General features: G+C 41.3%; 1 long non-coding RNA gene across 1 annotated transcript in view; it reads left to right on the top strand.

Moving 5' to 3' along the window:
- Nucleotides 1-6,561: 6,561 nt before the first annotated feature.
- Nucleotides 6,562-13,760, top strand: part of LOC310845235 — a 24,343-nt gene continuing 17,144 nt past the window's right edge. Inside the window, exon 1 of the long non-coding RNA XR_014564588.1 lies at nucleotides 6,562-6,751. This is a non-coding gene — a long non-coding RNA (uncharacterized lncRNA). The remainder of the gene's footprint in view (nucleotides 6,752-13,760) is intronic.

Here is a 13,760-nt window from a genome sequence, read left to right as displayed (position 1 = left end):
GGCTGCGAAATAAGGCAAATGCCATGCCTTAAAATGTAAAAGTTTCATTTAACAAAAAAGTGCAGAGATGTTATTAAGCTGGCCAATATGAAGCACCTGCATGTATCTTTTTAAACAGTGCATGCAAGACTACGCACCCTATGACTGCACTTCAATATTGGAAGGCAAGAGCAAGAAGCAAACCCTCCATCCCCACTCAAAAATTGCTTCATAGTTCTCACATCAACCTCTACTTTTATCACCTGGTTTCGTTCTACACTTCACCCACACCCACACCCCAAAAATGTTGAAAATATTGGCACAGTTGTCAGAAAGACACTGCTTCCCTGGGAAATATGTGACTCCAGCCTCAGAAACGTAAAGCGATGTCTCACATCAACAGCAAGCATCCACTGAAAGATTTGGGAAGGAACCCTGAATAGCAGAACAGCTGGAACTATCTCACTTTGGATGTGCTCCTGGGACAATTTTAGAGATGTATGAGAGATTGCTCTGACATGTCGCCATCCCAAGACTTGAAACTGCCCTCCAAAGTCTTCAGAAGCAGTAGCAGCTGGCAGGGCGCGGCAGGGTGAGGAGACATGGCTTGCCTGGCTTCCTAACATGGTTGCTGTCACTGATCGAGAGGAGGAGGGGCAAGGCTGCAGGGCAGTTGGCACAGAATGGGCAGAGCAGTAGGAGAGTAAGATGTTGTGCCCACACTACACTGACCTCATCGCTGCCTCGTCCTTCCCCCTTTCAGTTATTGGCAGAAACCTTCATGTTGGAAAGTCAGGTGAGCAACACTTCCCCACCTCACTCTGCCCTGCTGGCCACTAAACCAAGATTCAAAACTGGTTTTTCTCAATAAAACACGGGTAAAATTAACAGTTCCATTGGTAAGAATAACATGGCTAATTGAAAGCAGAAACTTACAACTTCCTCTTGTGGCAGCGTCTGATGGGGAAAGAGAGTGCATGGACTCTAGGCTCATTAATGTAATGCTAAACCACAGTCTACCACAACACTTCAACCAGTGGCGTAGCATGGGGGGTGCAGGGGGGGCCGGCCACACCGGGCGCAACATCTGGGGGTTAGGGTTAGGGGGTGCAAATCCACGGGTTAGGGGGCACAAATCCATGGGTTAGGGGGTGCAAATTACTTGCCTTGCCCCAGGTGCTGACAACCCACGCTATGCCACTGACTTCAACACAGCTGTTGTAAATCATTTGGTTTCACCTGATGAAAAAATGCCAAACTTCATTTTAAAAAAAAATAAATTTCAGTAGCATTCTAGTCTCCATTTAAAAGGGAGACATATGTTTGGAGAGCAGATACAGCCCATCATAATTTTCCACCCGTTTTAACAATGTCCTACTGCAATGTGTAGCTATCAAATTGTCATCACAGATTTGTGGTGATGCTAAAGTTTGGGATTTTGGCATTTGTAATGGCAAACCTAAGGATCCCCTCCCACCCCTGAGATCATTGTGAGCGAGAGCCAATACTACAACAAAGTTTCCAGCACCACAAACAACCCCCTTCTCTTTTCACAGAAAAAAATGGGAAACAAAAATGTCCACAAAACTCCCCTCCCCCAAGTTTAGTTCTATTTTTTTTTCCTTTGGGGACAGGGAGAGATGAATAATTCTAGCTTTCAGATAGCGTTTGTGTGTTGTTTTGTTTTAGTTGTTGAGCAGATAGAACATCGATTCTTACTTTCATAAGCTCTTAACATTTCTTGAATTATCCACTGCAATTGCTCACCTGGGAAACCAATAAAAGGGAGGTAATACCATTTTAATTGCCTTTTAATACTATTTATCCCTTTGGTTAGAAAGGCGCCAAGTACCACATCACCCCAGAGCTCACTTTGCCAGAAGCAAGTGCTAGTTCATGGATCAATGTCAGACAGGGAAGAGATAAAGAGTGGTGCTCCACTCCAGTGATGCTCAACATCCTCGTAAATGATGTGGATCGTTGATGTGTCCATCAAAATGTGCAGATGATACAGATTTTGAAAGAAATGCATGGATTCTGGAGATGAAATGCCAGTGTTAATCTGGAGCATTGAACGGTAGCCAAATTATATCTAACAAGTATAAATTAGAATATATGCGGAAAAGAATCTAAAGAACAGGTTCCAGGGTTTCCAGGTTATAATCTGAATATGAAACAGCAATATGAATCTGTTTCAGAAAAAGAAATGCAAACTTGTGTCTTGCTGGGTATGTTGAAATTTCCTTCTTATCCCCTTTACTCAGCTGCTTGTATCAGGCACAGTCTCTGTTTTCTTGTACCTGCTAATTTATTGGCTCTATTTTGTATTTTGGAGGGATGGGGATTTAAAAATAAAATATAATATGCCATTAGTCTAAACTGGTGGGGTTGCTGGTCTTCAGGATTCTAATCTCCCTGAGAAATCTCCAGAACCTCAATCTCTACATTGGATCCATTTTGATTCTAGTGTGTATATGTATGTAAATGCATACTCATGAACGCAAAATCCCAGAGGACTGCTTCACTTCCATCCAAGAATCACTGCCTTTCCAGATAGTAAATGTTGCTAAATGTTTTGAGCTGAATCTGTTCCATACAGCCACATCCATTGTGAGATTAAACATTCTTCAGGTTGTTGCCACTCTTGTTTTGGAGTGAATTGGGTTGCAAATAAATAAAAATCGGCAGAACATACTCGCCCACGAAAATGTTCTGCTCATGCATAACAGTATATACTGTGTTAGTTTTATGATGTTAGCTGCCCTGAGTCCATAATAATAATAATAATAATAATAATAATAATAATAACCGCTCAGGGCGGCTAACAACAATCAAAGTAATCCAACATTCTAAAAACATTCATTATAAAATTAATTAAAATCAAATTGATGGCAACCATTAAGCAAAATTCTGTGCAGATTGCCAGAGGAGGGGGACAGGCTGTGCCCTGACCAAAGGCCTGGTGGAACAGCTCTGTCTTGCAGGCCCTGCGGAAAGATGTCAGGTCCCGCAGTGCCCTAGTCTCTTGTGACAGAGCGTTCCACCAGATTGGAGCCGCTCGGGTTGCGAACGTGATCCATGCAGGAGGCACGTTCACAGCCCGCAGCATTCTCAACCCACAGCATCACGTCTGAGCACACATGTTGTGATTCAGAGCTTCTGCAAATGTGCGACCCCCGAAACCCGGAAGTAACCTGTTCCGGTACTTCCGGGTTGCGGCGCAACCTGCAGCATCTGTAACCCGAGATATGACTGTATTATTATTATTATTATTATTATTATTATTATTATTATTATTATTATTTTATGTAATTTTGGGCACTTCCTGAAATGAATGAATAAATCCACTCCCTTGGTTTTAGAGACTAGCTGATCACTGGAGCCAGTTACTCTCCAAAGATGACTAGGTGAGTGCTTAGAATCATAGAATCAAAGAATTGCAGAGCTGGAGGGGACCCCAACAGTCATCTCTTCCAACCCCCTGCAATACAAGAATCTGAACTAAAGATTGCAAGACGGTTGTTTTGCTTAATTGCAAACTGATTGCTGTAGTTTTCAAAATGGAGCTCAAGTTGCTTCAGAAGCCTATGGAAGACAAGCCACTGGAGAATAAATGCATATAGATTACACCCTGTGGATAGCTCAGTTGGTAGAGGATGAGAGTCATGGGTTCAAGCCCCAGTTGAGCAAAAGATTTCTGCATGGCTGGGAGTTGCACTAGATCAGGCTTCCTCAACCTTGGCCCTCCAGATGTTTTGGGACTACAATTCCCATCATCCCTGAGCTGCTAGCTAGGGATCATGGGAGTTGTAGGCCAACAACATCTGGACGACCAAGTTTGAGGAAGCCTGGACTAGATGATCCTCAGAGTCCCTTTCAACTCTACAATTCAATTATTTTATTATCTGTGAATGTAATGTCTAATCATGGAATATGTGGCTTGAGTTGTGATTGTTGGCATGGCAGTCAAGTGTATTAGCAGTCCACAAGAGCGTCCCATTTTGGCTGCTATTGTTTCTTGCTGCTGCTGATGTTATGTTACTTTTATGCATTGATTGCAAAAAACAAATAGCATAAGACATGCATTTTATACTTACATTTGTGAACCGTTCTGTGATATGTAAACAGAAATAATAAATAATATTTTCATGTTTGACATTTGAAGGGCATGTTAGCTGAAATAGATTTACTAGAAGCGAGCCCCATCAATTTCAATGGGAGCTTAATCTCAAGAAAGCATTCTTAGGCTCACAACCCAATTTTGCTTTATTCCCCTTTCCAAAACACTGTACCTCTAAAAGTAATTTATGAAATGCCTAGCGATCTCTTCCCTGGGATGACCTAGGAAAGGTGTCTTATTTCACAGTCTAATAGAATTCATTTAAGGTACCGGGTGAGTTACTGTTAGTGCTCCTTCCACTTTAATACCTTGTGAGAGTGAATTCCCCACTTATCAGAGACTTCCATCTTGACTTTTATGCAATGGCTTTCTATAGGAGCTGACAGAACGATGCACTGAGCTGTGTGCTTTTCCTTTTTTAATTAGATTAAAATTTATGTTTTATTGTTTGGAAGTTCTCTGTCCCAGTTATGTAAAGAAGAAGGGGGGATAAATGTGCCAAAAATATATGTACATAGCTTCAATTCACACTTCCTGTTGGTTAAGGAAGTGTGGTCTATTGTGACAACAACATTTTGAAGGAGTCCTTATGAGAAATGCTGGCAATATCTCTAGGACTCAGGTGAAAATGGTGGTGGTGCTGGGACGCCTAATGCTTGCTCAAACAAGCAAGCATTAGCAACCCTTAATTCAGATTAGAATATGAGCCATTGAATAATAGGGTTTTTTTATTAATTGAAGAATCATGGCTCTAAATCGCACGGGGGCCACTCTAATTTGCCTTTCAACTCACAGAGCGCTCCCAACAAGGGTGTGATGGCCTGGGATTCGGGCTCAGACTCGGAACCAGAGGAGACTCAGTCTGCACCAGATCCTTTGCTTCAGGCATCATGTGAACCAAGTCTGGGGACTGATCCTGAAGAGTCCCAGTCTGCACAGGTTCTCCTGCAACAAACACCAGCTGAGCCTGCCCTGGCTCCAGATGCGGGGATTACCTTGTTGCCTTCAGCTGGACCATCACTTACATCTGCTCCACTACCAATTTGGTCAGGGGAGGCTGAGGCAGCCCCTGGGTCCAATAACCCACCAATGTCTCCCGAGCTACAGAGACTAAGGTATGAAAGAAGGAGAGACCCGAGTACTCGCAGGAGGAGTGCTCTACTTCGGGCAAAACAGGGAGGTGATTTGCCGGGGGATCAGGACCGGCCATTACACCAACAAAGATAAAAGGTTGTTGGACCCCACCCCAGGTTGCGGGAGCAACATTGCTGTATGCTAGAACCTGCCTGAGATTCTGTACCTGTCCTTTCCTGGTTTCCTGCCTTGGCCCCGTTGGACTGACTCTTAGCAGAACCTTCGGATTCTGGACCTGTCATGGACTGCATTTCACGGGTTACCCCTGGGCCCAGCACAAAGGGGAAGATGGCACATTTGGCTGGGAGCAGGGCTTGCCAACATGCCCCACTTTCTCTCATATGATTTTTCAGGTTGAAATTTTCCTAAAGGCAGGAGAATCGTAGACCAATCAAATTTAGCTCTATTTGCCAGGGAAATAAAATGATACTTTTATTGGGGGTGCGCCAGGAAAACTCACGTTTAAAATTTTTAATTATGCCTTAATAGCAAAGTTGTGAATCAAAGAAACCTCAAAAACATCCAGGAAGATGACATTTCACTGGTGAGACATTACATGTAATGTAATGCTGTGCTGTCACCTTAAAAGATGTACACTCCTCTTTCAAAATTCCATTGGTATAGGAGCCTAGAGATTATAGGAAACTAAACTCACCCACTGCTTCCAAACTGTGCAATATTTGAGGCTAATACTATTTTAAAGACCCTGGATGCCACATTTGACCCCCCCCCCCCAAAAAAAAAAAACCTCACCTGATGTCAGCCAAGTATATTTTAAATTGTTCCTGGGTACCATACTCAATTCTTCAAAGCAGATTCTTATGACTGGCTAATATATAAACCCTGCCTTCAATCTGCTTGTGCACACTAAACACACACACACCAAAAAAGAGAGTCAAAATTGAGTTCTTTGCATGATGTACTACAACACTGATTGCATTTGCTTTGATCAAAGATGATTTTGACAAGAGTTATATTGCATTTGTTAATCAGCAAAATGCTCTTAAAACATTATTAAAACAAGGTTATTGAATCTGAGGGAGGAAGACTGATTTCTCTTTACTTAAAAAGCAAAACAAAACATCCAATCCGACATGGTCAAATGCAGCTTTTGGAAAGAGCATGTCATCTCCATGTGTTCTTTTGCTTTGTTCATGGCATGCCCTTTTGGGAGTACACAGGTTAGCCCTACTTCCACCACCTCACAGGAAGAAACTTCAGACCTCCATGCACAGAGATCTGTCTTAGTCAGGCTCCCTGTTGCAGGGAAGATTCTAAGCATTGTCAGCTGAACATTCTTAGAATCCTACTTCAGCCCTTCAAAGAACATGTGAATATCAGAACTGGAGCATTGGGCACAGGGTACAAATATCCACCCTCTCCTCCCCAGTTAGCCCTCACAGTTCTATGAAATGCCTGAATAAGGCTTGAATATCCTCCCGTTTTGATCTTTCAAAGTAGTGCTTTCAGATAGAAATACTTCCTAAAACCCTGTTAATTTTTAAAAGCCAATTAACGGTGAGGAGGTTTCATCTTTTTACAATCCTGCTCGCTACCATTATTTCATTTGTCTTCAGCTGCAAGGATGCCCCCCCCCCACTTTTAATTCCTGATTTTGCCATGTTCTGAATTATCTAAATTGCTGAAATCACACATGTGACTATCACATAGTGAATATGATTGATTGATTGATTGATTGAATGAATGAATTTGTATACTGCCCTACACCCGCAGGTCATAGGATATGACAAAATGTCATATATATATTTGGCTATGTGATTATATCTGGCTATGTGATTATATCATTAAAGGCAAATGAAGTCAATTAAGAGTGAGGACAATACAAACACTTTCAGAACAATCACTGAAAAGTCGCCAAAAGAAAGTTGATGTTTGAGTCTGCCCAGTGATCATTAAACACACACACACACACACACACACAGAGAGAGAGAGAGAGAGAGAATACTACCATGTTTGCCCAGGTTTTATTCCATTTATAAATTTGAAACTTGTGGTTATCACAAAAGAGATATAATGTGTCTTACAGGGGTTAATTCAATGGCTGGATACAAATGTTTCTCAAATTTTCCAAGCTTCACTGACATACAGAGCAACACTGTGTGTCAGAAACATATCCTTATTCAGTCAGTAGCAGTAACGCCTGGTTACAAGCTGTCAAGAACTGGCATGCGAAATTTTCCCTGGAAACTCCATGCGGTCTTCACAGTGCGCAGTTACCTAACTATAAATCCTTTGTAAACATCCCTTTCAAGTAAGCCTATGGCTGCTTACACACTATACTTTTAAAGGACATTATTTCCTTCAAAGAATTCTGGGCAGTGTAGTTTATCCCTTCCAGATTTACAATCCCCGGCAACCCTTAAACTGCAGTGCCCAGGATTCTTTGAGGGGAAAATGTTTGTTCTTTGAGTGAGCTTTAAAAGTACAGTGTCTATGCAGCCAAAGATATTGCCTAAAAGGCCAGTGGAGCAAAATGTAATAGCAAAACAGAGCAGCTTTCTGAACATGATTTGCAATTTTAGAAAACAAAGACAGTACCACAACACCCTCAGTTTCTCCTTTCTTGAATCCACTGGTTCAAGTCCTGCCCTCTGGAGTGGGAGGAAACAAGCTTGCTACATCTTCCATGTGACAGCCCATTAGATATTTGAAGATGGGTATTGTATCTTCTCTCAGTCTCCTCTTATCCATGATAAGAGAATGGGAAAGCAATAAATGGAGTGGCTTGAAAAGAGTCATAAAGAGCCATGCCAGCTATCTTGTGGTCCCTGCAGCAAAACTATGCCATTCTCGATTCAAACATCAGTTTTATTTCTAACCATACTAACCCTGATATACCATACCCAACATTTCATTTCATTGCAATCAAATCATGCAAGCAGAAATTCCACAACGTGCTGTCAAGCAAAACAGTCTGCAAACCCACAGGATAATTTGTTTTAATGAGCAGATCCTCAACATTCAAATGCAAATTGCTAATCAAAACAAACTTTCCAAAGGAAGGGGGGGTAAATTCACGCAACAAAAAAGCTAACGCTAAGCTCTCTAGCAGGTGTTGGGAACTTGTGGCCCTCTAGTTGTTGATGAAGTACAACTGCCATCATCCCTGGCCACTGGCCATTCTTGCTGGAGCTGATGGGACTTGCAGTTCAGCAACATCTGGAAGGCCAAAGGTTCTACGGTATGTGTAGTATGGCTGGAAACAATAAAATCTCATCACTCACTAAGAGAAAATGTTAAATAATAATAAAATAATGATTATTATCCAAAAAAAGCTCAACAAATCTGGGCAATCCTCCCCCCCCCCAAAAAAAGCTTCACAACTTTGGCAATCCTCCCCCCAAAAATCTCAACAACTCTGGGCCATCTCCCCCCCCCCCAATTTTCTTAAATTGGAGTCTCCAAAAGTAGGGGCGTCTTATACACTGAAAAATACGGTAATTCATTGATCAACAGAAATTTCTTTCATTAAAGTAGGGGTAAAAGAATTTTGTGGAAATAGGGGCATGGGGCGGGATTGTTGTTGGTCATAGGTAGTAAGAATTTCTATACATTATATCTGTATCTTTCTAACAATATCCAGAAGAAAACTCCCAGTGATGTTTTTCAATCTCAAGCTGATTTGCAAATGTAAAGAACTGAATTTAAGATTGGTAAAAACTGAGAAACCGAGAGGAACCAAAATTTACAGATTCACTCATACCTAGTCTTGACAATGACTTCAAAGTACAACAGCCCTGGTTATGCATTCGTTGTCTAGAGCAATCTTTGAAGGGATAATAGGAAGGCACTGCATCACACCCAAGAGTTTGGACCAATTAGATCAATCCCAAATAGCAGTAGACAAGCAGTTTAGCTACGTTTAATGGATTGGAGACACTTGAATTCTTTCAAAGGGTTGTTTTGGCCCTGAAGCAATCAGAGAAAGGCGCAGAAAGACTCTGGCTGTTCAGATCTGTATGATACTAACTGACAACAGCATACAACCAAAATAGCTGAAAGCAAGGCAGAAAGAAGCCTTTAATAATTCCAGGAGTTTGGAACCAGTTGCTGCTCCTTTTAATGGCAAAAGCTCTCTGGTTAGAACAGCTGCACGGTGGGTTGAAATTAAACAGGTGCTGCTTTCATCGGGTAAGAAGATGCTCACTATGAGCATTGCACCTTCTGAATCCCTACCACCAACTGCAGTGTATGTGTTAAAAACACAGAGCCACTGTCCAAAAAGAAAGGACTGCAAGTCTAATAATCATATCCTTTTCAGGCTAAGGGGATGAGGTGGAAATCACCATTTACTTGTGCTGTATTGATTTTTCTATTACAATGGGAAGTGTGACCATAAATCGAACAGGGGATCTTTGACAAGCAGGGTCTTTCTTTATAGGCTCCAGAAAGTAACTAATTCTGGTTGCCCAAGTAGGTGGCATTATTGTCACTGGTCTGAAATAATTCACACCCTGAAGCGATCAGCTTCATTTAATGGGCTTTAATCTAAGGCAGGATTGCCAGCTTCTACATTCTTGGAGGAACATCCTCCACCAGCCAGTGGTCCCTGAGCCAAAAATGTGTTTTGCCACTGAAACTGACCTCATTGTTGGTCAAGTTTTGTAGCATGAGTGGTCAAATGCTATATGACCTGAAAGATCATCTCGCCCTCTATATACTCATCAATCACTGTGCTCTGCAGGTGAGCCTTTCCTGCAGAAACCATCTGATGAGAAAGTCCATTCTGCACAATGTAGCAATCAGCCCTTTAGCACTGTGGCACCTCTCCATATAATTGCCTCTCTTAAAATATTAGACAGGCATCATCTCTGTTGTCTTTTTACAGTGGTACCTCTGGTTAATAACTTAATTCGTTCCAGAGGTCCGTTCCTAACCTGAAACTGTTCTTAACCTGAGGTACCACTTTAGCTAATGGGGCCTCCTACTGCCGCCACGCTGCTGCTGCACGATTTCTGTTCTCATCCTGAAGCAAATTCTTAACCCGAGGTACTATTCCTGCAACCTGAAGTGTCTGTAAACTGAAGCGTCTGTAACCCGAGGTACCACTGTACTGCCTACTGAAAACCTCCCTCTTTCAACAAGTTGAGATTCTTCCCAGTCTGCATTGATACTGGAACTGTTTCTAAGATCTTTTTATTGCTTTATCACTTGTTGCATGCTACCCTGGGCTTCTTTGAGGGGAAAGGTGGGATATATTATTATTATTATTATTATTATTATTATTATTATTATTATTATTATTAAAAGAATAACCTGTGGCCATCCAGGTGATTGACGTCATCACCAATGACCACTGGTCATTCTGCCTAGGCCTGAAGGCTGTTGAACAACATATGGACAGCCATCTAGAGAACATGCTCTATAGTAAAGTTGGTGATGCCAGTTAGAATTCAGGACTTTGGAATTATGAAGTAGCTCATGTTGTGTCTTTCCACAGAAAAACTAAATGGTGATATCTAGCCAAGCCATATAGCAGGCCCATTCAAACCAATGGATTTAAATATCTCCAATCCATTTATTTCAGTAGATCAACTCTGAATATGACTAGTGTTGAATATCACCCAAAGAGAAACGTTGCATTGTGTGTGTCGAACTTGCTCCTCTCACAACCTGCAAGTTCTTGTAGAATTACAACATAGGCTACAGTTTAGGCATAAGTAAACATATATACAAGAATAAACTATTATTTCCCATAATGCTGATTATTTATAACAAATTAAATACCTGATGAACATTAGTTGATGCATGTGCATCGCTATGCCAGTAATCAATTCCAAAAAATGCCAATTTTCATTAAAGAGATTACACTTTTGTCTCCCTTCCTTAGACATGATGAAGGGTGTTCATTTAATCATAATGGCACATTGCTGCATTCTTGTCTCCCATTCTTCAAGTGTGGGAGTTCAATAGTCCCTCTAATGTTTAACAAAAAGAACTCTAACTGCAGTGATCGCACAGCCTGTTATTTATAGGTTTGGTACAAAATTATTTTTGTATAAAGAGGGTTTTCTTCCAGTAGTTATTTCTGATAGCTTTCTTAATATTTCGCTTTGCGTATAGACAAATTACCATCGATAAAACAAAATAACAATCCCAGGTGCATGTATTCTTCCAGCTATGCTCTGTTGTTCTTCTGCCATTCTGACATCCCTTGGGGGATATGCCTTGTATATTTTCTGGCAGGAGCTGCCGGTTTTTAAATGAAGATAAGGAATTACATGCAACAACCCCCCACCATGTTTTTCAAACAAATTTATGGCTTTCCTTGGATCTTACTACAGAAGCTCATTTGTGATCCTGCAGGAGAATAAAATAAAGTATCCAAATCCAAGGGATCGGAACTTCAAGCAGAATATTGTGGGAGGAGTGATTTAAAATGGCAGCATTCTTTTGAATGAAAATGCTCTCTAGAAGCAGCCATTTCCTCACCAAGACTGCAGCACGTTCATCCTTTTAGTAAAAGAAACATCATTTTCCTTCTTTAATTGCTGATATCCAAGTCTTTAATCTAAAATGTTGTTATTATTTTTCTCCAAATAGGTGACTTTCTCTTTCCTTGATGTCTGTATTTTTCCTTTGATTGCCAACACACTAGATTTTAATTGCTTATATTTTTAATTCTCATGTGCATAATTGCACTCCCGCAGTTGGCTGCTATTGTTTTAATTCAAACAGATTGGGGGGGGGGATTTAGCAGAGTAATCTTAATTCACCATTAAGGCATTAAGATGAGAGGAAAGTCAGCAAGCAGAGTGACTGCTGCACCGGGTCCTGCAATTTTGCAATAGCCATGGTAGGTGGGTGGGAGAGAGGGAGCAAAATACCTAATTCAGCCCCAGGGATGGTATAATGTCAGGTTGGTTCTTTGAGCATGTGGGGGGAATGCAAGAGCTTTGGATCCAGCAGATACACATTCACCCCAACATTCACTCTGGAGCCAACTGATGATTCCCAGGTAAGATTGAATTGAAATTGAAATTGAAATACTTTATTGTCACTTGTACAACTTGTATACAGTGAGATTACATGAGCACTCCCCACTCGGCTCTCTTAGTCTTAATTCCCCTCGTTTACTGACGCACACCCACCAAACCAGAAAGTCAGTTGCCCTGTTGTTATCTTTTCATTCAGCAGCCTAACAGCCCACAGATAGAAGCTGTTCTTTACCCTGTTGGTGTGACTAATCATGCTTCTATATCTTCTGCCTGAGGGCAGGAGATCAAGAAAGTGCCTGCCAGGGTGTGAATCATCCCTGAGAATTTTCCTCACTCTCCTGAGGCAACGTTCTTCTGCTATTTCATCCAGCGGATTCATGGGACAGCCCACAATATCTTGTGCTGTATTCACCACCCTCTGTAGGCACTTCCTATCAGTTGATGTCAAACCAGTGTACCACACCATGATGCAGTAGGAAAGGACACTTTCTATTGTGGACCGGTAGAAGTAGATTGACCCTCTATTGTGTGGGCAGGGCCTACCTGGTCCAATCCCCTGGCAAAGCCTCTCCAGGTAGGATTGGGCAATTGCTTGAGGTAGGCGGAGACCTCCAGGTATCCAGCCTGGGGAGGGCAAAGCCAGGCTGTACTGCCAGGAGCCGCATAGGGTCCTGTGGGCTGCGCACGACCACATAAAAAGCAACCCCATTTGATGTGGGGAGTGGTCATTCACCCCAACCAGTGCCCAAACACTAGCCGGGGAGGGGGGAATTATGCTTACAGAGGCCGCTAGAACATAAATTGCCAAAAATTGGCAAAAAGAAATAACACCGACAAAAAAAAAATGGCAAGATAAATTGTTGGATTATATCAAATTGGATTATATCAGATTGGCAGAAGCTATAAGGGATCAGCCCAAACAAAAATTTCAAAAAGACTGGGGAAAATATAGAGAATATCTTAAAAAGCAGTGCCCTCAAATTAATACTTGAACTTGTTTCGATTAACTTCCGCAAAATAAATGAAGGTATGTAAGTCAAAAACAGAAAGAAAAAGAGGTAGTAAAGAATTAAGAGGGAAACAGTTTACCAAAAATGAAAAGAGAACCATGTTGAGGGTGAAGGAAGTCAATTGGGGGGGAAAGAAAAAATGAAGTATAGTATATATATTGATGCTCATTTGTTTGTATAAATTTTGTAAGTAACAATGTTTTAGTTGTATTTCTCTGTTTATTTGTTTTTGTTTTCTGTAAGTTTTAGTGTTGATTATGTATTATTATTTTTATGTTTAATGTGTGTATGTGTGTCGTAAAATAAATTTTTTTTTGGGGGGGGGGAGAAAAGAAGAAGAAGAAGAAACAACAAACACTACCTGAGGCCTCCAGCTGGCCAACTCTGACATAAATGGAAACTAAAAATTACACACAAATCAAAATCTGTGTTGGTTCAGGGGGGAGAAATCCAAAAGCCACAATTACTTCAAAAGTTCAGGGTTATTTTTCTTGGCTTTTGTGGTTCCAAACTAGACCTTTCCTATTAGGTACATAATGTTGACTTACAGCTGCAACA

The sequence above is a fragment of the Podarcis gaigeae genome (genome assembly GCF_964106915.1).
Source record: "Podarcis gaigeae genome assembly, chromosome: 5".
NCBI classification, from domain to species: Eukaryota; Metazoa; Chordata; class Lepidosauria; order Squamata; family Lacertidae; genus Podarcis; species Podarcis gaigeae.
This window is presented reverse-complemented; position numbering and strand designations above follow the sequence as displayed.